Raw genomic sequence first — 27,935 nt, forward strand, 5'->3', positions numbered from 1 at the left:
TCTTTTCCCCTCCAGGGAACTCATCTGGTGGTCATTATATTTGGTTGTCACTTTATCATGACACTGCTTCCCTCCCTCATTTCCTCATGGTCAGGCAGCACATGTCTAAGGCCGCGAACGGCTCGAGGTCAGGGGTGTTTCTGTGATGCCCCTCACGGTACACCTGGTGACTGATCAATGGCTTGAATTTTTAAGGTGTTGTGGAATCTCTTTAATGATAGCATCTCCTGATACTATAGTTCAGATGAGAGATACGAGAACTCTAATCATGGGGTAGAGAATAAGGTATTCAGGGATTAGTACAGATAGTGCTTTCAGTTCATGGCTATTGGGGAACAGAGGAGGGGAGATTTGAGAATTATCCAGGTTTTGGCTTAAGCAGCTGGGAGGTTAGTGAGGCCATTCGTTGGCTCAGAGGAGTTGTGTGTGTTTAGCATAAGTGTGTGTGTGCTGTGTTGTGTGTGTGTGTGGAGGGGATTGTGGAGATGATGGTCCATTGTGGCCACGTTACACTGGAGGCACTTGCCGCCCCAAACCTCCCTTGGGCCAGGAGTCTTGGACAGAGAGTTGCTCCTCAGTGATTGCAGCTTCTTCTGTGAGTTAGCCAGGAGAAGAAAGAGCCAGAGCAATAAGCGAGCCAAAGTCTTAGTAATGCTGAGAGTCAAGTCAGGAAAACCGAGGCATTCTGTGTTCTCTGGCTTCTCTCCGAATCCCCATGCAAGTCACCTTTGACATGCTGGTCATGGGCTGCTGGCCTCTGATATATAAAAGAATGGCTTTTTCCTTGGGACAATCAGCCATATTAGTTTTAATATTATTAAAAGGTGACATATACATGGGGAAATTTGAATTCTTACGAGCACCATAAAAAACGTGCCCAAGGACTTTCTTGGTGGCGCAGTGATTAAGAATCTGCCTGCCAATGCAGGGGACACGCGTTCGAGCCCTGCTCCAGGAAGATCCCACATGCCGCGGAGCAACTAAGCCCATATGCCACAACTACTGAAGCCCACGTGCCTAGAACCCGTGCTCCGCAACAAGAGAAGCCACTGCAGTGAGAAGCCCGCGCACCGCAAAGAAGAGTAACCCCCGCTCACCGCAACTAGAGAAAAACCCGCGTGCAGCAATGGAGACGCAAAGCAGCCAAAAATAAATAAATAAATTAATTAATTTAAAAAACCCAACAAACAAAACGTGTCCAAGAACCTGTATTCTGGTATGTTCTATCTTGGATGAAATATAGTACTTTTAATGAAGAGTTAGTTGAGTTACGATTTCTTTTTTCAGTCTCATGGTTAAAATTCAAACAACTCAGCAATCATTCCTGTTACCTCCATCTAATTTCATATTGCAGAAGACAATGTTATCTGGAGGGAAGGCAAATACATAATTCATGTTTAAATTTAATAGGGAATAGAGATTTGAAGATGAAGGGACATTGCCATAGTTTGTGTCTATAGCAATTCAAGCTTTCTTATGAGCTAGGGCCAGGCATGTCTGAGGACAGGAGGACAGGACACAGGGGTTCAGCTGGATGACGTTCTGCATGACATGATACCATAGGCACTGCCCATGGAACTCAAAGTTTGAGTCCCTGACCTGAAAATGAAACCTCTCTGCTCTCACTCTTGGATTCCTGTGGCACTCTAAATCACCATTCTGGAATTTTTCAGCCCTGTGGGCAAAAAGCCCCCAAGGTGGGGAATATAATCTTCAGCCATCCTCACAATCCCTTAAAGACAAAAGCCAAAGGCACAAGGGTGTTTATGTCAATCTTCTCTAGACGAGCATAAAGCTATGAACAAGCAAGATAACCAGCCCCAGGGAACAGAAATCATATTCTGGTTAAGTTACTCCATGGTGTGGTCCAACTGGTAGAGAGAGAAGGCCAAACCCTGGAAGGATGCCAACTCGCCCTTGGCTAGGGCCTTATTGGGATCATGCAACCTTATGTGGTCACTGGTTTTCAGTAATGTATGTCCAGAAACCTGAGCCAGGTGGCCAGGTCCTCAGAGGTGAAGACATGAACTATGTGAGCCTGTTGTGTAAGTGGAGACCAGATCATGCATTTACAGTGGAAACGCCTAGATGGTGACTAGAATGCTTTGGCTCATCACTCAGGGCATTTCCATCTCTGGATAGCATTTCTGGAAGGATATGACCCCAAACTTCTGTGTGACCAAGGAATTAGAGCCAAGGGGGAGGCTTAATCTGGGCCCTGGTGGAGTCTGATGAGCCATTTTCAGCTCACAGAGGAGGACACATCCCTGGTGGCTAGATGTCCAAGCCCCAGGTGCTGGGCCTCCCTCCCAGGCACTGCTGGACACACATCCTGATCTTTGAGCAGTCATTTCATAGCCCTGGCTCCCTGAGGCTACACCCAGTCATGTCAGTGACCTGTAGCATCTCAGCCTCCACCTAACAGATTGGATCCTGACTTCCTTCCGTGGCTGGCTTAGCTCTTCTCTGGCAAACTGACTTAGTTTTATTCCCAGAAATTCTCTTTATTTACAAATTTAGGGATAATCTGAACTTTGCCTTCTCTTAAATTATGATTATACAAACCAAGACCATTATGACATGGAAACTGTAGAAACTTGGAAAAAATACAAAACAGATAATAATACCATAAAAAAAGGATACACAGTTTTAAGTAACCTCCTCTTATGGCTGCAAAAAAATGTGTGTGTATGTGGGTAAGAAGGACCAGGGATTATGGAGAAATGTAAACTTGATATGATTTGATAGTGGAATTTTATGTGTCATAAATTCTCCTGACATTATAAATATGCTTTCATCATCAATGACAAATAATGCCTTGACTTTATATACATGAGCTCCAACCAGCCCTGAGGGAACAATCAGTCCATCTGGGTCAGAAGAGGCTGGAACTGGCTTCTGGAACCGGTTTCTGGCCTCTCCTTGGATTCCAGCCTCTGTGATCAGAATCTGCACTTTTTGCCTAAACACACACCCTGCCTCGCTCAGACCCCCCTGGGAGCGTTTCAGGGTTCTCGGGAACTTGGTTTGCAGACTCCAGCGCTGGGTATTCTGATGGGTCTGATGTCAGTACCTCACCCAGAGATCAGTTGATTTCTATTTCAGACAGATTCTCAGGCTTGAGCCCCTCAAATGAGAGATCATGATGGGGAAGTTGGCTTTCAGCTCCCAGCTCCGAAAAGGAAAAATATGTTTCACTGAGCCCCATCCATGTTTTTGAATCTCTTTTTCTGATGGGCCCTTCTGTTATTCAACACTCTCTGACTTCTCCATTCCTCTCTCCCTAAACAAAGAAACCTTTTGTTTATTTACAAGTGTTTTGTAAAAGTGTTTTGTAAAATGCGGAGTGATGCTCAATATAGAGGGTTACTCGTGGTTATTTTACCAGAACCTCTTTTGAAGGATCTAACAGAGGCATTCAATTTGTAAAAGAGTTAGCACTAATATATGTCTGCTCATCAAGGGAGGTGGGAAGTAAGTTGGGCAAAGCAGGAAACAGACTCCATGTTGAAAGATCACTTTGGAGCATTAGAGCTTTGAGCACGTTGTCGACTACGTGGGTGACTGGCGGTGGGGCGGGTGTGGACACCTCCTGGGGAGGTGTCCGGAGAGAAGGACTGAAGCGTAAAGGTCTCTTAAAAACTCATGCTTTCGTGTCCTCCTATGTCAAATGAGGGGGTTGTCCGGGTGATCTCCGAAGGCACTCCTAGGCGTCATGTTTGTGCTCACAAAAACTTAATTGAGGTATTTGGTTCCCCTGGTCTGACATTTCATCACAGTGAGACACAGTAAGTCACATGTTGCCTTTGTATAATAACCACAACTTAGAGTTGAAAATCAAAGGGAAGTATTGTGTGGTGAGGTGTCTGAGATTTGTGGTTTCTTCTTTATTGGGAGGTCTGGTTTGTAACAGGAAGGTACACTCTGGGGCCAGTGCCCCCGGCATACAGAGAATTTCGTATTCATGCCTGGTGGGCAGGCAGAGAGAAATTACAGCATGAGAGATGGAAGAGGTTGAAGACAAGAACCCGATGTGGTGAACACAGAGCTCAAGTTTCTGCCAGGAGAAAGTTTGGCCTCTCAGGATGCATCTGTTGCCTCAACCCATAAAATGATCACAGAAATCTAATTCTAGTACTTTTCATGGGTCTGAGCGTATAATGTCTCCTCACAAAAAGATGCCCTAGAGGAGAAAAACCAGGATGAGTTACTTTATTTTTATGCATTGTGGGTCCTCAGCCCAAGAAAGTTGCAGAAGTTATGGGGTTGGTTAAACTTAAATGGTGGTTAGGAATTACCCACAGATCAGAACGTTAACTGATGATTCAAATTCCCTTGTGTCCTGCTGAATGGGGCTTTCATGGATATGGCTGCAGAGTGGTATGTTTCATTGCATGTCGTTCTAAGGCCATATCTGGGCTTTATATTTAATGTTATGTAAATAAAATTATATACAAGCTGATTCCATGTGTCTATAAAGTGTTAGGTAATATCAGTTGGCATGTATATATGTATACACAAATATATATGGTGAGTATAAATACAATAAAATTTGGGAGGAAAAAAAGTTCAGACATGAACAAGGTTTAAACTCTTATTTAAGCTTTATAGCAGGTTTACAAATTTCTTTATGCCCCTGTTAACAGCTGTCCTTGACTATTGGAGGGTTGGGTCATTGGCTGAAGCTCCGTATCCCCTGTGCCAGGCTCACGTCTGCATATGGCACTGTGGAAGGGCCAGCTGTGGCTGGAGCTGAGATGGTCTGGATAAGCCTCATCTTTCAGAAAGTAAGCTTGACTGCAGGCACCAACATAATGTCTAGACCCCAAATCTCAGCATTGTTACTGTCTGCTGACAGCATTGCAGTAACAAAAAAGATCAGTTCCATACAAAGATGATTAGTTGAGAACCAGCTATTGACAGCACCTATAGACTATTTCAATGCCAGCCATAGCCCTTAACCTAAGGAATTCACTGTTTCTGAATTCTGGAGGTTGCATAGTTTTAGTAAACAGAGTTAGTAGAGAGAAAAGTACAGATGATGGGTCACTGGAGGAGGAAGGGGAGAGAAAGATTAGGGAACAGATGACCAGGAAGCCCAGATCTGCTACTGGGGGGAGGCTGCAGGCATCCATCGTAATTTTGAGAATTTTCCTAAAGCGGAAGATTGAGAACCCAAAGTAGGGAAGGAAGCAAAAATGATGCACGAGTACAAGTACATTTCTAGTAAAATAGTATAAATATGTTTGCGATTCAGTCCATTTCTAGGTTTTTAATCTGGTTATCCGCTGGGATAGAGCTGGACCATGGTGACCATGAAAGTTTGGTCTCAAGTCTCTGATGGGTGGGAGCCCCAGCCAAAAAGCCTCAAACCGATACCCAAGGCTTCTGATTCCTTTGAGTGGTTTTTGGGATAGAGCCCCAACAGGAGATTTTATCATATAAAAAGATCTTCCGATTTTGTTATTATTTATTTCTAAATAGCCTTGGAAACCCGAGAGTAAAGATCATAAGCATTAACAAAATGCCAGGGAAAAGTAAAAAGAAACATAAAATTCAAACACTTACCAAGCATCTACTGTGCCAGGTACCATGTGCAACATGATTCACTCCTTATAATTATGTATGTGGCATGTATGAGGTATGTTTTATTATCCCCGTTTTATAGATTAGTCATTAATTAGGACAGCAGCCAAAATGGAAAGCACAGCTAAACAGGTTGAGAGCTGAACTGTCAAACATGACACGGTGGTTAATGGCAGGTTATTGATGGATGTTACCTCGCTGATGGGTCTTCAATAAACTCTTTTTTTGGCGAGGTCTTCGATAAACTTTGCATCGACTTTGGCTCAGAAAAAAGTCTTTGGTGAAAACAAATTTATCTGAAATAAACATCACGATATTATGTTTTAAATCTCATGTATAAAAATTCAAATACAGAGTACACATATAATTTCCCCCTTCTTTTTAGGTCTCTTTGATTTTAAAACTGCTGTAACAATCACAGTCAATTTTAAAGTGTTGATGATAACAATACCGTCCTGAATTTTTATAGAGACTTTTTCTTGCAAGGACCTTGAAGTGCTAAAAATGTTGGCATCCATATAGGCAGACCTCGGGAATATCTAATTTAGCAAAAGTCAGTGATAAATTCTTCTGGTGCCATTCTCCATGTCTTTGAATATAGTAGAACACCCTGGAAATAAGAATGTTTATTCTCCAGCAACTGACTGCTGGTAATACGGTTAGTTGGTATAATTCCACTTGTATTTATCTTTTAAATAGTTGTTGGGATTAAAAGAATCCTTTCTGTTTTCTTCCTATTTCTAAAGTGGTAGGTATTATGCACATTTTAGTGCCTTCTCCAGGTGGGCAAAGGGAAACACTGTCTTTAGCTAACTTCATCTTTATGCTGCTGAACACCCTTTCACAAACAAAACGTGAATTAGAATAAAAATTGGAATCTTAAAGGCTGAAACACACAGTTCCTGCACAAAGGAAAGCAGCAGAAACCGTGAGGTCACGTCCATGAGTGAAGGATGCCAGGAGCAGATATGGGCCTCCCTGGGCTCTGCGGAGCCCACTCACCCATTAATTGCCCAGCCTGGTCAGAAACTCCTGGGAGGAGACTGAGGATGTCCCATTGTTTTTTTTTTTACAGATTACAAAGTCATTCTGTTTCACTGGATGATTGTGAACAGTTCAGTCTGTGCGTTTTATTTTGATTTTCAATGACTTAATTAACGACACTGAACTTTGTCCACAATAGCAGCATTATGTTTAAGAGTCAATCAAATGCCAGACAGTGTCATTAAGTGGAACGGCACAGATGGCAGGGTCTGTGGGAACTGGAGAGCGGCTGTGAGGTGGCCCGGGCTTCTCAGGGACGTGGTCAGGGCCTGACCTCGGATCCCCGTCCCCATGCCCTCTGCTGCTGGTTGCTGATGGCCAGTTCCTCACTCTTCCCTACATCAGTGCCTTCACGTCCCTGGGCCTTCTTCCTGCCCCTCCCACTCATCTAAAGCCTCCCTATCCTTTAAGTTCCAACTTAGATCACTTCCCTCACAAAACCATCTCCTATTCCCTGCTCGTCGCTAGCCCCTGGTGGTGACAAGAACCCCAATTGTACTTTGGAAATAACTCTTTGTTTCTGTATCTGAGGGTAGATCTGTTAAGCCTCAGCAGGCAGGATCTAAAGGTAGAGACATGTCTGGATTGCATTTGAGGATGAGGCTTAATTGCCAAGGTCCTGGGGAGGCTGAGGAGAGAGGGGGAGGGGCTCATCTCCAGGAAGCTGGCTAGGCTCTACCTTGAGGGGCGGTGTGGGGGGGTGCTGGGAGGCCGGTGGACCCCCAGACCATGGAGACAATGGCGTATGTGCTCGGTATGCGTGACTGACTGCACAGCAACCTTGGGCTGAGTGATGTCCCACACCCACGGTGATCTTCTCCTTGGCTCCTCTATTCCTAATTCCCAAAGGGAGGACCTGCTTGCACTGTGTAAAGGCCTCTGATCCGGGGTGTCTTTTCCAGGTGGAGCTTGGGCCCATCAGGAGAGTCATGGCTGAAAGGCATGGAAGAGTGGGGATCTGGTCCTGTAAAATTCCAGAGAATTGGGATACCTGTTTAATTTAGTATTCAAACTGGGACACTTTGGATGTTAATGATTATGCTGGGACCAGAGGTGTAAACCTGGACTGTCCTGGGCAAATTAGGTGGGTGACACCCTGACCCAGAAGACACCTAGCATGATGACCGTTCACAGCCTCTCTCTGGCTCCTCTGTACTGGGTCAGCACAGGTTTAAATGTCACACTGTGCAGAGGAAGAAATGAAGAGAAAGGAACTTGCCAGAGGGTCCTAGAATGGTTGATGGATGCAGATGCAGCATGAGCTCACACCAATGTCCCAGCTGAGTGATGAGGATCCCATTGGTGACACCCCAAAGCTTTCCTTCAAAGGAGCCTGTTTCAGTGCAGGGAACTCTACTCAATACTCTGTAATGGCCTATATGGGAAAGAATCTAAAAAAAAAAAAAAAAGAGTGGGTATATGTATATGTATAACTGATTCACTTTGCTGTACACCTGAAACGAATACAACATTGTAACTTAACTATACTCCAATAAAAATAAAAAGAAAATAAAGGTGGGGGGGGTCTGTTTCCTGGAGGTGCCTGGGCAATGCTGCCTGTCTTGGAGCTCGAGCCAAGGACACCTTCAAAGACACTGTCCCAAGACAAGGACTCAGAGCTCCTTGGAGCCCTGCTGATCTGTGGACCTGAAGACCTAAACTCATAAATGCGACAGAGGGTCTCTTCCGCTGTCCACTTGCTCGGCCCACAGAATTGTTCTCTGGTCTAAAAGCAGGGTGCTGTCTCTTCTCCTGGGGAGGCGGGGGCGGGGTTCCCCATGCTGTTGCCCTGTTTCTCACTGAATTCCAACAACTTGTAGGGCCTTCATGTCATCAGAGTCATTTTCCAAATGAGCAAATTGTGTTTTCTTCTTCGTTGAACCTGATATTTGAGCCAATCTGTGCAGGCAATTTCCTCCTCTTTGTTTTCCTGACCCTGAGCACTCCTGGCCCCACCGTAATTATTGGACTGCGCCCGCGCTGGGAGCACAGCTCCTGTTCAACAGCAGTAACGATTTCGCTGAACATGGAAAGAAAAAGGCCCCAATTCTGGGATTTTGTCTCCCTTTCAGATGTTGGTTATTTACAAAAAGTCTTCATTTCAGTGTTGAGTTAGCATTTCTGGCATTGCTTAGGAAGCCACAGCCTGAGCTGTGTCCTCTGCTCTACCCTCAGAAGAGAGCCAGATGGCTACCCATGGGTGTGTGTGGGGACAGCAGCCCTCACTCCATGCATTTACGTGGGGACAACGTGGAGTCACTGTCCTGTGGCTGGGGAGGAAACAGAGGAATTCCCGTCTTGGAAAGCCCATCTCTTCCTGTGAGAAAGGGAAGGATGTGGTGGAGTAGGAAGGGCCCAGGACTAGGAAAGAATCTCCTGACCTGTTAATCCCACCTTTTGCTCAGGGCCAAATATCTATCTTTTCAGCAGCCTTTCTGTTTTCTATCCATCCATCTGTCCATCTGTCATCTCTCTCTTTTCCACCAAGCCCAAAACATTTATTAAGCACTTAGGCTATTAGTGGTTGTTTCGGGCTGAATTGTGTCCTCCATACAACTCATAGGTTGACATCTTCAACCCCTGTAGCTCGGAATCCGACTGTATTTGGAGACAGGGCCTTTAAAGAGGTAATTAAGGTGAAATGAGGTCATATGGTGGACTTTAAGCCAATCTAACCGGGGTCCTTATAAGAAGAGGAGATTAGGACAGAGACACACACAAAGGGAGAAGCACGTGAAGACACAGCAGGAAGATGGCCACCTACAAGCCAAGGAGAGAGGCCTCAGAATGAAATCAAACCAAGTCAAACACCTTGATCTTGGACTTCCAGCCTCCAGAACTGTGAAAAAATAAACTTCTGTTGTGTAAGCTCCCCGGTCTGTGGTATTTTGTTCTGACAGCCCTAGCTGACTGTTGCTGTGTCACTTCCAGGTAACGGGGACCCAGTGATGAATAGAGATTCTTCAAGCTGCTCAGAGCCTAGCAGGGGACCTCGAGCCCTAAAGAAGCACAGGCGGAAGGAGGTAGGTGGGCAACGCCCTGGCTTGCCCTTCCCTTGCATCATCCGTCAAACAACACACAGGGGAAAGAAGGGTCTTGTGTGAGCCATCGGAGTGGTGGCTGCGGGATGGATCCTAGCAGGACAGTGTGGCCAATGACAGAACCACTATCCTGGTGGCTTCACAAGACAGAGTAGAGGAACGTAAGATGGGACATTGCCAAGGACATGCTTAGGGGGCTAAGTTAATGAAGCAAAGTTGATTATGGTTGTGTGACCCTAGTTTGTACTCATCGTTGCATGAAGCTGGGGCACATTGGATATATGAACACTGGTCCACATTTTTGACATTAATCACCAAGTGTTTATTAAGCAAAGAGCCTTATGCTTTGAATGGGCTGATTCTGCTGTGGGAGACAGAGGAGGAAGAAACTGAAAAGACCTGGTCCTGCCCTTGAGGACACTACCAGTCATGAGAGAGGAGACTCATCCATGAGAGGATGGGATGAATGTTCTGGACAACGTGCAAATGCCCAAGTAAGCAGTTCAGACCATGGCCACTATATGAGGCCAGAGCCGAGGAAGATCAATGTGGGCTAGCACAGTTCATTTAAGTAGCAATTAGTTATAATTAATCAATTATGTGATTGAGTAGCACTTAATTATTTACTGCCTTGTTCGGTTTTCCAACTGCTCACAAGCGTCAGCTTTGTTTCCCCAGCCGGAGCCGAGCTCCCCGAGAACAGGGACAGGCTCCTTCGTTGGTATCAGATGGGGCCAGGGTCAGATTCTCACATCTAAAGACAGTGATCTGAGGAAACAGAAAGCATGAGACCATAACTTTGAGGTCAAAACTTCAAGATTATGCCAAGAAATGACTGTCGAGTGAGTCAGCCTTCAAAACAAACACAGAACAGTGAGGAGTAGATGCAGCTGAGGTGGACGTGTGGTTCTTCAGCTGCACTTGGGCAGAAGGAGTGCCCCGGGAGGACAGGCCCTTCCAGAATGAATGGTGACAAGTAACGCTCCTGATAAGTCTCTGGCGTCTGAGGGGTGTTCTCACAGCTTCTCTGGCATGAGGACGTGCGTCCCGTTGATGCTTCCTGAAGGGTCCCAGGCTGACCCTCTCAGCTGATACCCAGCAGGTCCCTCTGGTGCTCTGAGAGTTAGCACCAGGGGCTGGAGAAGGGTCATGCAAGCTCAGAGAGAGGACTTGAGCTGATTTCATCTCACAGGTTTTTGGTGCTCTAACTGTGTTATTCTTTGGGAGCTGCTTCTCGGAAGCCAGATAGAAAATCAAGAGTAATGCAATGAATGGCTTCTTGAAAATAAGTGTAGGGTGTCCCAGGAATTCGGGCTTGTGGGAGGCGCTGCTAGCCCCAGCCATATGCCAGCCAAATGAGTCTGAAGCTCCTTAAAGGACAGATTCCTACAGTTAATGCTTAATGGGATCCTGAGCTCCGTGGGGCAGCCCAAAGAGGGCGACCTCCTAAATTCCAGGGTTCCCTGGCTGGCTCAGGTCTGGCTCATTTGCAGACAAAGATGGTGCCTCCTCTCCCTCCACGAGGTCAGTGGGTGTTATTACCTGGATTCACAAATGGGGCAGAACACCCTGAGACGTGCAGACTGATTACTTTCATTAACTTTAATTGGATTCTTTCGCACTTGGAAAGAGAAGTGTAACCAGGGTTTAATTGGAAGAGCATCTCAGGCCCAGGGTGATGCAGGATTGTAAACATTAAAAGTGCTACAGCTGCGTTGGTAGGGAATGTTGAAGTCACTTATGCCGTTTGTAAGAATAGCTCGCAGACCTGAGGATGTTAGGAAGCTCTGGGCATGTCAAATTCAGGGATTATTTTTGTGCTTGTCTAGAAAAAAAGAAATGTGAAATCAGAGGTGTGCAAGTGAAATTATAGAAGAGACCAAACACATTCCAACTGTGCCATGTGCCCAAAGAAATCCACAGACGCTAGGAGACCTTCAGTGTAGGTCCAGTCTCTGAGCAGGCCTGGGGCAGCCTGTGAACTCTCTAAGGTTGGATTCAACCTTGCTAACCCTTCTCTCAGCTCTGTTGCTCTATGACTGTTATGTCCTCTGTGTGGGATATTCCTGTCATTTTCTACATGACAAATTCTCACCCAACCTTTCAGTTCCGGCTCTTATGTCACAGTCCTGAAGGCTTGGCCAACAGCTCTACAGGATTTAGTTCCTCTGTGCTCTGTGCCTCCACAGAACTTTGTTCATATAAGGAACACTCAGCAAGCCAGAGAATAGATAGAGAGCAAGGGAGGGAGAAAGGAGCAGAGAGAACACAGATTCAGGATTCCAAAACTGGTTAAAACACAATTAGTTGGGGGGAAGATTATCTTTTTTTAATTGAAACATAGTTGATTTACAATACTGTGTTAGTTTCTGGCATACAGCCAAGTGATTCAGTTACATGTATATATATTTTTTCAGATTATTTTCCATTATAGGTTATTATGAGATATTGAATATATTTCCCTGTGCTCTACAGTAGGTCCTTTCTGCTTATCTATTTTATGTATGATAGCTTTTAATCTGTTAATCCCTACTCCTAATTTATCCCTCCCACCCTCCCTTTCTCTTTTGGTAGCCATAAGTTTGTTTTCTATGTATGTGAGTCTGTTTCTGTTTTGTATATATATTCATTTGTATCATTTTTAAAGATTCCACATATAAGTGATATCATATAATATTTGTCTTTCTCTGTGTGACTTCCTTCACTTAGTATGGTAATCTGTAGATCCATCCATGTTGCTGCAAATGGCAATATTTCATTCTTTTTTATGACTGATATTCCACTGTGTGTGTGTGTGTGTGTATATATATATATATATATATATATATATATGTATGTATGTATATATACCACATCTTCTTAAACCAATCATGTGTTGATGGGCACTCGGGTTGTTTGCATGTTGAGATGATCTTTTTAAGAAGCTAACTGGGACCTTGGTGTTTAATATGCATCTGTTGAACGTGAGAATACATAGCTTGATTGGTAGCCCTAGGACTTGCCCACCTCTCCATCAGCACGGTGTCACTTAACATCCACTGCTGGCCTTATGGAGGTGGGTGCTGGAGAGGCCAGGCCAACGTTTGGCTAGCAGCCTGCCCTGAGAGAGCCCAGAGAACCACAGAATGGGTTAGTGCCTGAGTTGCCACCTTAGCCCTTTGGGCCTTGTCCTGAGCACTGAGAGGGCATCAGCAGCATTTGCCCACCACACCCTGTCTGCCATTCTGTATTCGTTTCTGGACTTTCCTATTTCAGGACCTGCATCCAGGTTCCTTCCTCACTCTGGGGTGACAATAACTGTCTCCTCCTGGGGTGTCTTAAGTGTCAGAAGTGCTAATGGTGGCATTGCTGAGCCCCACGAGGAGGTGATAGGGGCCGCTAAATCATTTCACGCGTTATCTCATTACTGCCTCCTGGTCCAGGAGGTGCTGAGCCTCCTGCACACCCTGGATTAGATTTTCAGAGAAACGTCTCCAGCACGTGTTCCCACTTAGCCCTCCAGGAGCCTGCTTTCATCTCCTTGCTCTCCGGCCGGCTCCCCCACTGACCTGGGGATGGCTAGGTGGATGCAAGAGGGCTTGACATTCACCTTCCCTGGCGGTGATGAGCTTTGCTTCTGGAGGCCCGTGTTCCTTAAGGGTGAATTGCCCACACAGGTCACTGGTGAGGAAGGCATTTCCCCCTAAAGATCGTTCTTTGATTTTAAAAATAGCCTTTTCTAATTCACATGAAGAAATAAAACATCCTCTCAGAAATTTTATAAAGGGAGTTAACTGTTTCATCAGGACTCAGAACGGCCACTCAGAGAGCAGATCCTAGATAAGAAGCGAGGTCCGGCTCGCTGGGCTGCGGGGAGAGTTGGCACCTGCTGCCCAGCCAGGTCCTGTGGGCACAGAGGCTGGCTCTCTTTGGCCCATTTCAGACTCGTAGGTGAGGAACACTGGCAAATACCACGGTGGGTACTGGCATCCAGGCCTGGTTCCTGGGCCTAATCTAGGACATCACAGCTGGGGATGGAGGACTTGGAACGAGGTCATTTAGTCTGCACTGTTCAAAAGGAAGACCAGGAGCCACACGTGGCTACTGAGCACATGACATGTGACTGGTCCAAACGGAGACTCGCTATGTGTAAGACATACAGAGCAGACTTCAAAGCCTTAGTCCAAAGAAAGAATGGGCGACATCTGTTGAATAATATTTTATGTTGATTACATGTTGAGATGATCATATTTTGAATATATTGAGTTAAAGAAGACATCCTATTGAAATTACTTTCCCTGTTTCATTTTTCATTTTACTTTTTTTAAGTGTGGCTACTAAAAATTTAAAATGATATGTGGCTTGCATTCTTTTCCTATTGGTCAGTACTGGTCTATGTCCTCTAAGAACAGTGAGGGTGAGGGTACTTGGGATGGCCTTGAGCTGGCATCAAATGTGAGAAACTGGATGGGGCCAGAGACCTTGAAGACATGGTGCATATTTTGGGGAGATAAATATCTTTTGGTAACTTGTCCTAAAAACAACTGAGGTGAGGTTTCCCTTGGAATATCAATCCCCTTTTCAGATCTAGGGCTAGTATAATATGAAGCAGACATTTTCAGACAGAATTGGAACTTTTTAGACCCTGTTCTGGGAGAGAACCAAGTTGAGTTGATCTTCCTTATTTTGACTACAGTTGCCAAGGTGAGTTTCCCAGGTTGAGATAATCCATTCACAAAAATTCCCAAACCAATTCTTCAACTCTAGCTGGATAATAACCACAAAATGATTAATTGAGGACATGCACACTATGAAATAAGAACTCAGTAGCGTTTACAAGCCAGTTAACCTAAACTTGAGTAAGTCTATTTTAAATCTATTCACTGTACATTTTTGGGTCTGATTTAGCTTCCAGTTTCTTTTTGGGGTGGAATCAATGAATCTCTTGGAAACATCTGACTACGGCAAATCTCTCCCTCATGGCTCCCCCTTGTTCTTTATCTTTTATGGCCATGGTTTTATTTCTGTATCATGAGCACATCTTCTACTGTGTTCCATGTGTTCCATGCTCTGTGCTAGTCTGTGCCAGAAAAGTCATTTTAAACTTACTGATTTCAACGAATATGACTTCTCAGGGATATATGTATATTTAATTCAAACATTTGAATTAAATATTTTATTATATTATATATTTTGTTATATTTTATATAATATATTTTAATATACTTTATTATATTTGAATTAAATATTTTATTACATTGTTCACTCTATAAACTTAGTTGTAATCATATACATTGTATACAAATACATTGTTTTCTTTTTTTCTATTTCATTTATTTCTGCTCTGATCTTTATGATTTCTTTCCTTCTGCTAACTTTGGGTTTTGTTTGTTCTTCTTTCTCTCGTTCTGTTAGGTGTAAGGTTAGATTGTTTATTTGAGATTTTTCTTGTTTCTTGAGGTAGGCTTGTATTGCTATAAACTTCCCTCTTAGAACTGTTTTTGCTGCATCCCATAGGGTTCTGGATCGTTGTGTTTTCATTGTCATTTGTCTCTAGGTATTTTTTGATTTCCTCTTTGATTTCTTTAGTGATCTCTTGGTTATGTACTAATGTATTGTTTAGCTTCCATGTGTTTCTGTTTTTTTCCCTGTAATTGATTTCTAATCTCATAACGTTGCGGTCAGAAAAGATGCTTGATACGATTTCAATTTTCTTAAATTTACTGAGTCTTGATTTATGACCCAAGATGTGATCTATCCTGGAGAATGTTCCGTGCGCACTTGAGAAGAAAGTGTAATCTGCTGTTTTTGGATGAAATGTCCTATAAATATCAATTAAATCTTTCTGGCCTATTGTGACATTTAAAGCTTGTGTTTCCTTATTAATTTTCTGTTTGGATGATCTGTCCATTGGTGTAAGTGAAGTGTTAAAGTCCCCCACTATTATTGTTTTACTGTCTATTTCCTCTTTTATAGCTGTTAGCAGTTGCCTTATGTATTGAGGTGCTCCTATGTTGGGGGCATATTTATTTATAATTGTTATATCTTCTTGGATTGATCCCTTGATCATTATGTAGTGTCCTTCCTTGTCTTTTGTAACGTTCTTTATTTTAAAGTCTATTTTATCTGATATGAGTATTGCTACTCCAGCGTTCTTTCGATTTCTATTTGCATGGAATGTCTTTTTCCATCCCCTCACTTTCAGTCTGTATGTGGCCCTAGGTCTGAAGTGGGTCTCTTGTAGACAGCATATATATAGGTCTTGTTTTTGTATCCATTCAGCGAGCCTGTGTCTTTTGGTTGGAGCATTTAATCCATTCACATTTAAGGTAATTGTTGATGTGTATGTTCCTGTTACCATTTTCGTAATTGTTATGGGTTTGTTTTTGTAGGTCCTTTTCTTCTCTTGTGTTTCCCACTTAGAGAAGTGCCTTTAGCATTTGTTGTAGAGCTGGTTTGGTGGTGCTGAATTCTCTTTTGCTTGTCTGTAAAGCTTTTGATTTCTCTGTCGAATCTGAATGAGATCCTTGCCACGTAGAGTAATCTTGGCTGTACGTTCTTCCCTTTCATCACTTCAAATATATCATGCCAATCACTTCTGGCTTGTAGAGTTTCTGCTGAGAAATCAGCTGTTAACCTTATGGGAGTTCCCTTGTATGTTATTTGTTGTTTTTCCGTCGTTGCTTTCAATAATTTTTCTTTGTCTTTAATTTTTGTCAATTTGATTACCATGTGCCTCAGCGTGTTTCTCCTTGGGTTTATCCTGCCTGGGACTCTCTGCGCTTTCTGGACTTGGGTGGCTATTTCCTTCCCCATGTTACGGAAGTTTTCGACTATAATCTCTTCAAATATTTTCTCGGGTCCTTTCTCTCTCTCTTTTCCTTCTGGGACCCCTATAATGCGAATGTTGTTGTGTTTAATGTTGTCCCAGAGGTCTCTTAGGCTGTCTTCATTTCTTTTCATTCTTTTTTCTTTATTCTGTTCTGTAGCAGTGAATTCTACCATTCTGACTTCCAGGTCACTTATTCGTTTTTCTGCCTCAGTTATTCTGCTATTGATTCCTTCTAGTGTATTTTTCATTTCAGTTATTGTATTGTTCATCTCTGTTTGTTTGTTCTTTAATTCTTCTTTAATTCTTTGTTAAACATTTCTTGCATCTTCTTGATCTTTGCCTCCATTCTTTTTCTGAGGTCCTGGATCATCTTCACTATCATTATTCTGAATTCTTTTTCTGGAATCTTGCCTATCTCTACTTCATTTAGTTGTTTTTCTGGAGTTTTATCTTGTTGCTTCATCTGGTACAAAGTCCTCTGCCTTTTCATTTTGTCTATCTTTCTGTGAAAGTGGTTTTCCTTACACAGGCTGCAGAATTGTAGTTCTTCTTACTTCTGCTGTCTGCCCTCTGAAATTTATTTTTTATTTTTAAAAATTTTTGGCTGCCCTACACAGCTTGCAGGATCTCAGTTCCTCCACCAGGGATTGAACCCGGGCCACAGCAGTGAAAGCTCCAAGTCCTAACCACTGGACTGCCAGGGAACTCCCTACATTGGTTTTAATAAGGAATATTAGAAACAGTTTAAATGTTCATCAGTAAAGGAATGTTAAAAATGCATTACCAATCCTATGGAATACATCACATAACCATTAAAAAGTAATTAAAAGGTACTGCATTTACATTGCATGTAATTACCAATAGACTTCATATTGTTTCAGTCAGCTTGCACTTTCTCCTCTTTTCACCTGTTTAATGTTTATAAATTTTTACTTGAAGTTTTTCTTTTTTTTAATAAAAACTGTGTATATTCAAAGTATACAACATGATGTTTTCATATACATATACCTTGTGAAATAATTTCTATAGTCAAGCTAATTGACTTGTGAAATAATTTCTATAGTCAAGCTAATGGACATACTCATCACCTCACATAGTTACTTTTTTTGTGGGTATGGTGAGAACACTTAAGATCTACTCTCTTAGCAAATTTCAAGTATACAATACAATGTTATTAACTATATTCACAGTATTGTACGTTAGATCTCTAGAACTATTCATCCTACATAACTGAAACTTTGCATTGTTTGACCAATATCTCCACATTTCCCCCAATCCCCCTCCCCGCCCTGCCCCTGGTAACCACCATTCTACACTCTGCTTCTATGAATTCAACTTTTTTAGATTCCACACAGAAGTGAGATAATGCAGAATTTTTCTTTCTGTGTCTGGCTTTTTTCGCTCAGCATAGTGTCCTCCAGGCTCACGTCCTATCACAAATGACAGGATTTTCTTCTTTTTTTAAGACTGAATGTGTGTGTGTGTCTGTGTGTGCATCTGTACACATGTATAATATGTATACATGTGTATATATATGTATATATATAATGGATGCAATTTCTTTACTCATTTGTGGATGGGTTCTTGGGCTGTTCCATATCTCGGGTATTGTGGATAATGCTGCAGTGAACATGGGGTGCAGGTGTCTCTTTGAGATTTCATTTCCTTTGGATATATAACCAGAAGTGGACTTGCTAAATCATATAGTAGTTCCGTTTTTAATTTTTTGAGGCACCACCATATTTTCCATAATGACTATACCAATTTACATTCCCACCAACAGTGCACAACGGTTCTCTTTTCTCCACATCCTCGCCAACATTTGCTATTTTTTGTCCTTTTGATAATAGCCATCCTAACAGGTGTGAGGTGATTTCTCATTATGGTTTTGATTTGCATTTTCCTGATAATTGAGCATCTTTTCATGCATTTATTGTCCATTTGTAAGTCTTCTTTTGAGAAATGTCTATTCAGATCCTTTGCCCATTTTTTAATTGCGTTATAAATATATGAATTTGGATATTAATCCTGTGATATTGTGATTTATAAGAAATATATATTTGATCCTTTAGGTTACCAAAATATATTTTTATATATATTTGATCTTCCTCCACTGTTCCTGTCTCAGAGCTCCCAAAGTCCTTGGAATTTCCTAAGTGTTGAGAGTGATAAAATGTATCTTTTGTTTTATTAATGAGGTGACTTTTGGAAAACACCTAAGAATGAGGGCTGGTTGCCAGTGGAGCCAACCTTGTGATTGGAGGGTTGGAGTTTTCAGCCCTCACCCCCTAACCTCCTGGGGGGGAAGAGGGCCTGGAGGTTGAATCAATTGCCAATGGCCAAAGATTTAATCAGTCATGACTATGTAATGAAGTGTCCATAAAAACCCAAGAGGAGTGGGTTCAGAGACCTTTCAGGTTAGTGAACACATGGAGATTTGGGGAGAGTGGCTGATCCTTTCCCCATCACTTGCCCTTGGCATCTCTTCCATCTGGCAGTTCCTGAGTTATATCCTTTTATAACAAATTGGTAATCTGGTAAGTAAAATGTTTCTCTGAGTTCTGTGAGGTGCTCCAGCAAGTTAATGGAACCCGAGGAGGGGGTTTTGGGAAGCTCTGATTTATAGCTAGTTGGTCAGAAGTACAGGTAACAACCTCAACTTTTGACTGGTGTCTGAAGTGCAAGTGAGGCAATCCCACTTGTTTATTTTGCTTTTGTTGTTTGTGCTTTTGGTGTCATATCAAAAAAAATCATTGCCAAGGCTAATGTCAAGGAGTTTTTCCCTTTGTTTTCTTCTAGGAGTGTTACAGTTTCAGGTCAAACATTTAAGTCTTTAATCCCTGTATATGGTGTAAGATGGGTCCAATTTCATTCCCTTGCCTGTGGACATACAGTCTTCTCCAAACTATTTATTAAAAAATCTATCCTTTTACCATTGTTTATTTTTGGTGCCCTTGTTGAAGATTCAATGACTGTATATGTGGGGGTTTATTTCTAGGCTATAGATTCTGTTTCATTGTTCTATGTATCTGTTTTTATGCTGGTACTATGCTATTTTGATTACTATGGTTAATTTGAAATCAGGAAGTGCGATGCAGCCTACTTTGTTCCTCTTTCTCAAGACTGCTTTGGCTATTCAGGGTCTTTTGTGGTCCCTTATGAATATTAGGATTGCTTTTTCTATTTCTGTGAAAATGTTGGAGTTTTGATAGGGATTGCATTGAAGCTGTAGATCATATTTGTCCTGGGCTTTTCATTTTGGGGAGGTTTTTAAATACTGATTAAATCTTGTTGTTTGTTATTGGTCTGTTCAGGCTTTCTACTTTTTCTTGATTTAGTTTGGTAGATTGTCTCCTTCTAGATATTTATCCCTCTCTTTCAGGTTATCCAGCTTGTTAATGTGTAATTGTTCTTAAAGTCTCTTATGATCCTTTTTACTTCTGAGGCATCTATTGTAAAGTTTCCTATTTCATTTATGATTTTCTTTGAGTCTTCTCTCTTTTTTCCTCAGTTAGTCTAGCTAAGTGTTTGTCAATTTTGTTTTATTTTTTCAAAAAATGAATTCTTAGTTTTCTTGATTTTTTTCTACTGTTTCTCTATTTGATTTATTTCTGCTCTAATTTGTATTATTTCCTTCCTTCTTCTAACTTTGGGCCTAGTTTGTCTTCTTTTTCTAATTGTTTGAGGTGTAAATTTTGATTGTTTATTTGAGATCTTTTCTTTTTTGATGTATTTTTTTGCTAAAAAAACTAAAACTTCCTTAGTACTGCTTTTATGACATCCCATAAGTTTTGGTATGTTGTATTTTTATCTTTGTGTATCTCAAGATACTTAAAAAATTCCCTTTGGTTTCCCCTTTGACTCAATTGTTATTCAAGAATGTGTCATTTACTTTCCATGTACTTATGAATATTTTCATTTTCTTGCTGTTATTGATTTCTAGTTTTATTCTACTGTGGTCTGAAAACATACTTGGAATCATTCTATCTTCTTAAATTTGTTGAGACTTGTTTTGTGACTTAACTTATGATTTAGCCTGGAGAATGTTTGAGAGCACTTGAGAAGAATGTGCATTCTGCTATTGGGTGGAAAGTTCTTAATATATCTTTCAGGTCCATTTGGTCTATAGCATTGTTCACATCAACTGTTTCTTTACTGATTTTCTGTCTGGATGTTCTGTCCACTATTGAAAGTGGGATAGAGAAGTCTCCTGCTACTATTGTATTGCTGTCAATTTCTCCCTTTAGATCTGTCAATATTTGTTTTAATATTTAGGTGCTCTGATGCTGGGCGCATATATATTTGTAACTGTTAGATCTTCCTGGTGAATTGACCCTTTTATCATTAAATGATGACCATCTTCATCTCTAGGACAGCTTTTGACTTAAAGTCTACTTTTTCTGACATAAGTATACCCACCCCTGCTTTCTTTTGGTTACCATTTGCACAGAGTAGCTTTTCCATCCCTTCACTTTCAGCTTGTGTATGTCCTTAAGTCTAAAGTGGGGTGTTTATAGACAGCAAATTGCTAGATCTTGCTCTTTTATCTATTCAGCCACTCTAAGCCTTTTGATTGGGGAATTTAATCCATTTATATTTAAAATAATTATTAATAGGTGAGGACTTAACTATTGCCATTTCATTAATAGTTTCCAGTCTGTTTTGTTCTTGTTTTATTCCATTTTTCTTCCCTTGCTATCTTCCTTTGTTATGTGATGATTCCAGGGTTATATTTAGGTTGTATCTTTATTGGCTACGTTTGGTTAGCTCTAGTGACACTGGTCCCTCTTCAGGTGGCATTAACAGAGTCTCCTTTTTTCCAGTAAGTGATCAGCAAAATGCCTACCATAGTGTCTGCTGCAGAAGTTAGAAATGGCTTTTGACCCTCTTAATTTCTGAATCTCTTGTTTTGCTGCAGCAGGAACAGGAGTTGTGCAGTTGACCCTGGATTCTGTTGGGAGGAGAGTAACTTCCATGTTGAGTGGATTTGAAACATTTTCTTCCACTGCACAGAAATCACTGACCCAAATACCCTTCCTGCCTTCTGGGTGGATGAGATAGGCAATTGTCACCAAGGTATGGTTTGAGGGGAATTCTGAAAACCTTCTTATTAAGACTATCTTTGCCATGGGTCTTCTGCAAATATCCCAAAGTCTCACAATATAGGCATTATTTTCAGTAGAGTTGTACTTGACAGAGGTCTAAGCTAGAGGAAGTCATGAACACCTTATTGTGAGTTATGTTACTGTATTCTTTTCTCCTGCCAATGCAACCTTTAGGGGACCAAATGCTAAATAGATAAAAGAACCCTTGATATATAATTTTAAATAAAATAAACACTTAACCATGAAACAAGTGTAAGAAGGTCCAAGAAAACTCTTATTTCCCCCCAAATGATTACTTGGATGATTTTTGAAGTATTTCAAAAATCACATGTGTTCAAACATATATTTTGGTGCTTCTGTTCTGTCAGTGCCTTGATTTCAGCTTATACTGGCTAATAGGTGTTATATCAGGGCTGTGGGACATGATACGGGAGGGGCAGTATGAGGGAGAAAAATGTCCAAAGGAGGCAGTGAGAACTTCACTCATGGCCCCTGGTGTGGGGTCTCTGGACTTGAATTTCAGAACTTTGGGGCTGGGCTCCAGTTCCTGCATAGTTAGGGGTCAGGGGAGGCAAATCCCTTGATCTGAGTTCTATTCCTATGTTGTGTTTAGTGACCTACATTAGAGTACCTGTTACTTATATAGTGCTCATAACGAGGGCAACTTCTCACAGTCTACCCTGAACAACACCCTTATTTTAGAGTAAGGAGAAAGAATACAATCTGCAGAGAGCTGGTGATAGGGTCCCCTCTGAAACCCAGGGGTCCTCCTCTGGAACCATTTCCCAGAGCCCCTCCCAATCTGTCCTGAGTACAGAGAAAGCGTATCCCAAGATGTTCCTTGCACAGTGCCTGTGGACACTCAGTAGATTTTTTGCTGATCAAATGAATGATTTTATCCATGATGGTTTCAAGCCATACGGCATCCTTCTCAATCACACACTGAGACTACCAAAGCTTTTAATATTAGGCTAAATCTCTTGAAATGATGGTAGAGACTAAATATTTACTTTTTTTTTTTTTTTTTTTTTTGCGGTACGCGGGCCTCTCACTGCTGTGGCCTCTCCCGTTGCGGAGCACAGGCTCCGGACGCACAGGCCCAGCGGCCATGGCTTACAGGCCCAGCTGCTCCGTGGCGCGTGGGATCCTCCCGGACTGGGGCTCGAACCCGCGTCCCCCGCATCGGCAGGCGGACTCTCAACCACTGTGCCACCAGGGAAGCCCAATATTTACTTATCTATTAGATTTTTACAGCAGCATTGTTCATTCTAAAACCTCAGGGTCCATTTGAATAAAATTACAAATAATTAAAATCTTTTAAAAAACCATAAAAACCTTAAAAGCAAAAATGATATTTTATGGTTAATAAAGCTAGAATATAGACATGATTGTAATGCTATATAGTCATGTATGTAATTATTACATAACTAATATATAATCATCCTAATAAACCATGTAATTTCAGCCATTCCTTCCTCTGAAGCTTCTCTATTTATAGGCCTGATGTGGTTGGCAGGGGGGAAAAGACAGATTAGGGGAGGCTTGAGGATTAAGCACAGTGTGTAACTTGGAAGGGCCTGTGGTTTACTAATTTAAGAGAATCTGCATCTGAACTGAACAAGGAAAACCAGCTTCAGGCTCAGGGGACCCTCGAGGGAATCACCTGGACCAGGTGAGCTGGTCCTTCTCCATCCCCCTCCCAGCTACCCTGCTTCCTGCTTGGGTGCTCATCCTACGAACCCCTCTCCAACCACACACAGGAGTGCCCTGCCTCATCTCTGCCTTTTCCCATCCAACTTAGGTCCCTGGAGACTCATTTCTTTCCTCCCCATGCCCTCCCACCCCCAGCAGTGACAGTCACTGAGCCAGGCCAGACAGTCACACATTCTGAGCATCTGTGATCCTTTGCCGATAGTCTGTGGATGCTTTTCTTGCTCCCGTTTAACTTGAACTCCCCCCAAGGCCAGGACAGGGGATGGGCCCTTCTCTTCTCTGTGTCTGACTCATCTCCTCATCTGTCCCAGGCCGAAGAGGGCCTCCTGGTCTAAGCAAGGCAGTAGCTGTCATCTTGGGATGGAGACATACCAGACAAGTCACCAGTTCCTATGAGCAGTGGTTCTCACACTTGAGTGTGCACTAGAACCACCTGTGGGGCTGGTTAAACACCTCCTTCTCCACCTTCCTCCTCTCCCCTGACCAGGATTTCTAATTCAGTGAGTCTGGGTCTCGATCATTTGCAAGATCAAATTCCTAGGTGATGCTGGTGAGGGGACTGCACTTTGAGAACTGCTTGTTTAAGGAAAGATCATATGGGCCTGTCATGGTTTCAAGACTCTGATGGCTTCCAACTTGAAAATGATAGTTATCTCCTACAGCTGTAAGTGCTCTACTGTTTACAGATGCTTTCTTTCACAACCTTCCCAGGCAAGGCACCAGATTGGTGTTGTTTCTTTTTTTTTTAACATCTTTATTGGAGTATAATTGCTTTACAATGGTGTGTTAGTTTCTGTTTTATAACAAAGTGAATCAGTTATACATATACATATGTTCCCGTATCTCCTCCCTCTTGTGTCTCCCTCCCTCCCACCCTCCCTATCCCACCCATCCAGGTGGTCACAAAGCACCAAGCAGATCTCCCTGTGCTATGCGGCTGCTTCCCACTAGCTATCTATTTTATGTTTGGTAGTGTATATGTGTCCATGCCACTCTCTCATTTTGTCCCAGCTTACCCTTCCCCCTCCCCATATCCTCAAGTCCATTCTCTAGTAGGTCTGTGTCTTTATTCCCATCTTACCCTTAGGTTCTTCATGACGTTTTTTTTTTTCTTAGATTCCATATATATGTGTTAGCATACGGTATTTGTCTTTCTCTTTCTGACTTACTTCACTCTGTATGACAGACTCTAGGTCCATCCACCTCACTACAAATAACTCAATTTCGTTTCTTTTTATGGCTGAGTAATATTCCATTGTATATATGTGCCACGTCTTCTTTATCCACTCATCCGATGATGGACACTTAGGTTGTTTCCATCTGCTGGCTATTGTTAATAGAGCTGCAATGAACATCTTGGTACATGACTCTTTTTGAATTATGGTTTTCTCAGGGTATATGCCCAGTAGTCGGATTGCTGGGTCATATGGTAGTTCTATTTGTAGTTTTTTAAGGAACCTCCATACTGTTCTCCATAGTGGCTGTACCAATTCACATTCCCACCAGCAGTGCAAGAGGGTTCCCTTTTCTCCACACCCTCTCCAGCATTTATTGTTTGTAGATTTTTTGATGATGGCCATTCTGACTGGTGTGAGATAATATCTCTTTGTAGTTTTGATTTGCATTTCTCTAATGATTAATGATGTTGAGCATTCTTTCATGTGTTTATTGGCTATCTGTATATCTTCTTTGGAGAAATGTCTATTTAGGTGTTGATGTGCTCAAGGCCCCGGGCTGACAAGCAGGGGAGAGGGGAGCTGGGGTTTGAGCCCCATCCCCTTCCTCACATACTCCAGTGCTTCCCAGAACTTTCTCTTTGTATGGGACTTGTTCTGTTGGTTTGAATTTTCAGGGAACTCTTCATCCAGTGATTCAGGCAATGGAACAGAATGTTCACTAGCTTCCAGAAGGGGTGACTGCTCCACCAGTCCTGCAGAATCCCTCATCCCAGGCTCTTTTCTTTGATCAATAAAGCACACTCCTCTCATATGGGAAAGAAACCAGGCAATCACTTGTAAGATGAAACCTCCTGAAGTTTGGGCCCATCTCTGGGGTGGTTAGTAGCAGTTGTGATGTCAGGAAAGCAACTGAGTTTTGCTGTTGCTCTCTGCCCCTCATCCAGATGACCTTTCCAGTGATATCTCCCTGACCTCAGGTTCTGCAAGACCAAGGGCTGCCGCTCAAATCACTCACATGAGTCAAGCAACAGCAGGTTTGTCCTTTAAATCTATACAGCCTGTGCCCTCATCTAGGAAGGAGAAGTCACCCCAATCTCCAAGGGCCTTAGGTAATGGTAGGTACCTGGGAATAGATGCATTACCAACTCACTGTCCATTTCAATCCAAACTTCACATTCTGTCCTCAGATAAAACCTCTTCCTTTCTAACTACCGTTTGTAAAATCTGGATCCATTTTAGTAGAGACATAATGTATTTATGACAGATTTCTCTTTTCTGTTAGGACAGAAATGCCATATCTTGGCAGATTATTGCCTAGGGATTCCTTCTTATAGCTTTTCCATCGTATCCTCCTCCAATTTTCCATTCTGAGGTGCTCAGGAAGCTTCTAGGTCACGGTCAGCTGGCTAAGTCTTCAGCTCCTGGAGCAACACTCAGAAGGAATAGCTGAGGTCGGTGTTTTATTTTATGGTTCTACTTCATCTTATTTGGAAAACAGCAGTAGTGAAAAGAAGAATGTCTCAGAGACATCTGTATTTTCAACGACGATTCTCATAGCACAGAAAAATCGAATCAGCAGCTTCTGTGTGAAGAGAGCTTGGGTTGAAAATAATTTGAAATGTGGGAGCCCAGTCTGAGACCTCTGCTTTGGAGGGGACTTATACATTGTTTCCTGGGCATTGATCATTTTGAGGACTCAGTGGTTTTAATTGTTGCCTCTGTCCCTTCTTGCCTTTCATGGTGCAGTGGATGCTGAGCTGTGCTGGCTTCGATGACGTCTTTTTTAGGGCTTGTTTATCCTTGGGGCTCTGCGGGGAGCTGATGATCCTTTCCCGGGATGCACATGCCTCCAGGACCATGGCACAGGATGGACAATCGATGACCTTGTGGTCACTGCTGTCCTGCAGAGGGCGAGACTGGGGTTATTCACAGCTTGGTAATTGGCCCCGATGCTGAGATCTTCATCCTGAGCAAATGCAGGCATCAGGGGGGTAGTTACAGATCAATGCAGGGGCGCGGAATACACAGGCCCCAGAAAAAATACCAAAATCAAAAATGGATTTGTGTTTAGCGTGTATTGTATATCCTGGTCTGGTTATGAATAATTTAGCCTTCCCCAGGCTGAATAGACTATATTTAGCAAGGCTATTTTGCTTATAATATGTCCTATCATTTTATGAAGAAGCATAAAGCATAAGAGAAGTGCTCAGAATTAGGGGGACTTAATTTGGTAGGACCAGGAGTGTGGAGGCATCCTCACCTGTAGCCCCAGGCTTACCACGCACACCTAGGCTTGCCAAGGGCAGAGGGCTCCGGGCACCTGCAGCTGGAAATGGCCTCAGGAGTGTATCTCCCTGATTGGGCAGGGGACAGGGCTACTCTGCCTGTGTCATTGGTGGCTCCTAACTGGGCCACCTGTCCAAGAGAGGGGAAGTGGCAAGAGTTGAGGGGTGCCGAGAGGTTTTACTTTCCTTTTGTACTGTTACTTTCCCAGAGGGAATAGGATGGCACACTCAAATTAGGCAATTTGATGGGACTATAATAGACTCTGCACGGAGGTGGAGGCAGGATGAAAGGAACCCACAGGGAATAATGCAGATTCCTGGGGCAGGAACAGCAGGGCTCCTTACCTCTCTTGGGCCTGAACAAGCAAGGGTGGGGAGCAGCTCCTCACCCCAAGAAAGGGAGGGCTGTGTGGACTGGCCGTCTAGTGGGAGTTCAGGATTTGGTTGCTGGTGACTCCAGCCCGTGGTGACTCCACAGGAAGGGCGCCAGAAGGATAAACACCGGAACTGCATTGTCCTCCCTTCTCTCATCTCCTGTGAGTGTCCCCTCATTGATCAAACTCAGTAGAAAGCTAGAAGCGAGGGAGCCCCTCATGTAATCCTAGTAGGTCAGCCTCCCAGGGAGAGAAGAATGGAGAGTGGATTTGGAGGTGCCAGTGGAGGATCCCAGTGCCCTCATAACACCTCTTGTAATGACACTCCTGCTGTGGGTCACACCGCACTGTCTCTAGAAGGTCCTTATTCACTTGCAAATATCTAACCTTGGGACAGTGTTGGCTTAGCCATTAATAAAAAGTCTGGATGTCTATCAAATTGTTGGCTACCGGCCATCTCAGGGATGGAACACAGGACAGGTACATTTCATGGGTAAGGTGGAGGCTAATGGTGCAGGATCGGGTGGCTCAGGGAGAAGCAGTCCAGGCAAGCTCTCCAGTGGGGGCCTTTGTCTGTGTAACTTCCCTGGACACCTGAACACCTGAGTGGTGGTGGGAAAAGGGGCATGAGGGGCTATCGATATGGAAAATGGAAGTCACTGGCATTGTTTTAGGGTCTGCCAGACTCTGAGATCCGTGGGAGGCGGATACTCAGTCCCACTGCTGACTGCCAGGGTATCCCAGGAATTCATCCCCAAGTCACTTTTTTTCAGAATGTGAAACATATTTTCCTGTAAA

General features: G+C 42.9%; 1 long non-coding RNA gene across 3 annotated transcripts in view; it reads left to right on the forward strand.

Annotated features, from left to right (window-relative positions):
* The window catches only part of LOC137205420 (uncharacterized), a 429,493-nt gene that overhangs the window by 129,520 nt on the left and 272,038 nt on the right, over positions 1-27,935 (forward strand). For all 3 annotated transcript variants that reach the window (XR_010934128.1, XR_010934129.1, XR_010934127.1), the window contains exon 5: positions 9,562-9,653. This is a non-coding gene — a long non-coding RNA (uncharacterized lncRNA). The remainder of the gene's footprint in view (positions 1-9,561; positions 9,654-27,935) is intronic.

Source organism: Pseudorca crassidens, chromosome 14 (genome assembly GCF_039906515.1).
Source record: "Pseudorca crassidens isolate mPseCra1 chromosome 14, mPseCra1.hap1, whole genome shotgun sequence".
NCBI lineage: Eukaryota > Metazoa > Chordata > Mammalia > Artiodactyla > Delphinidae > Pseudorca > Pseudorca crassidens.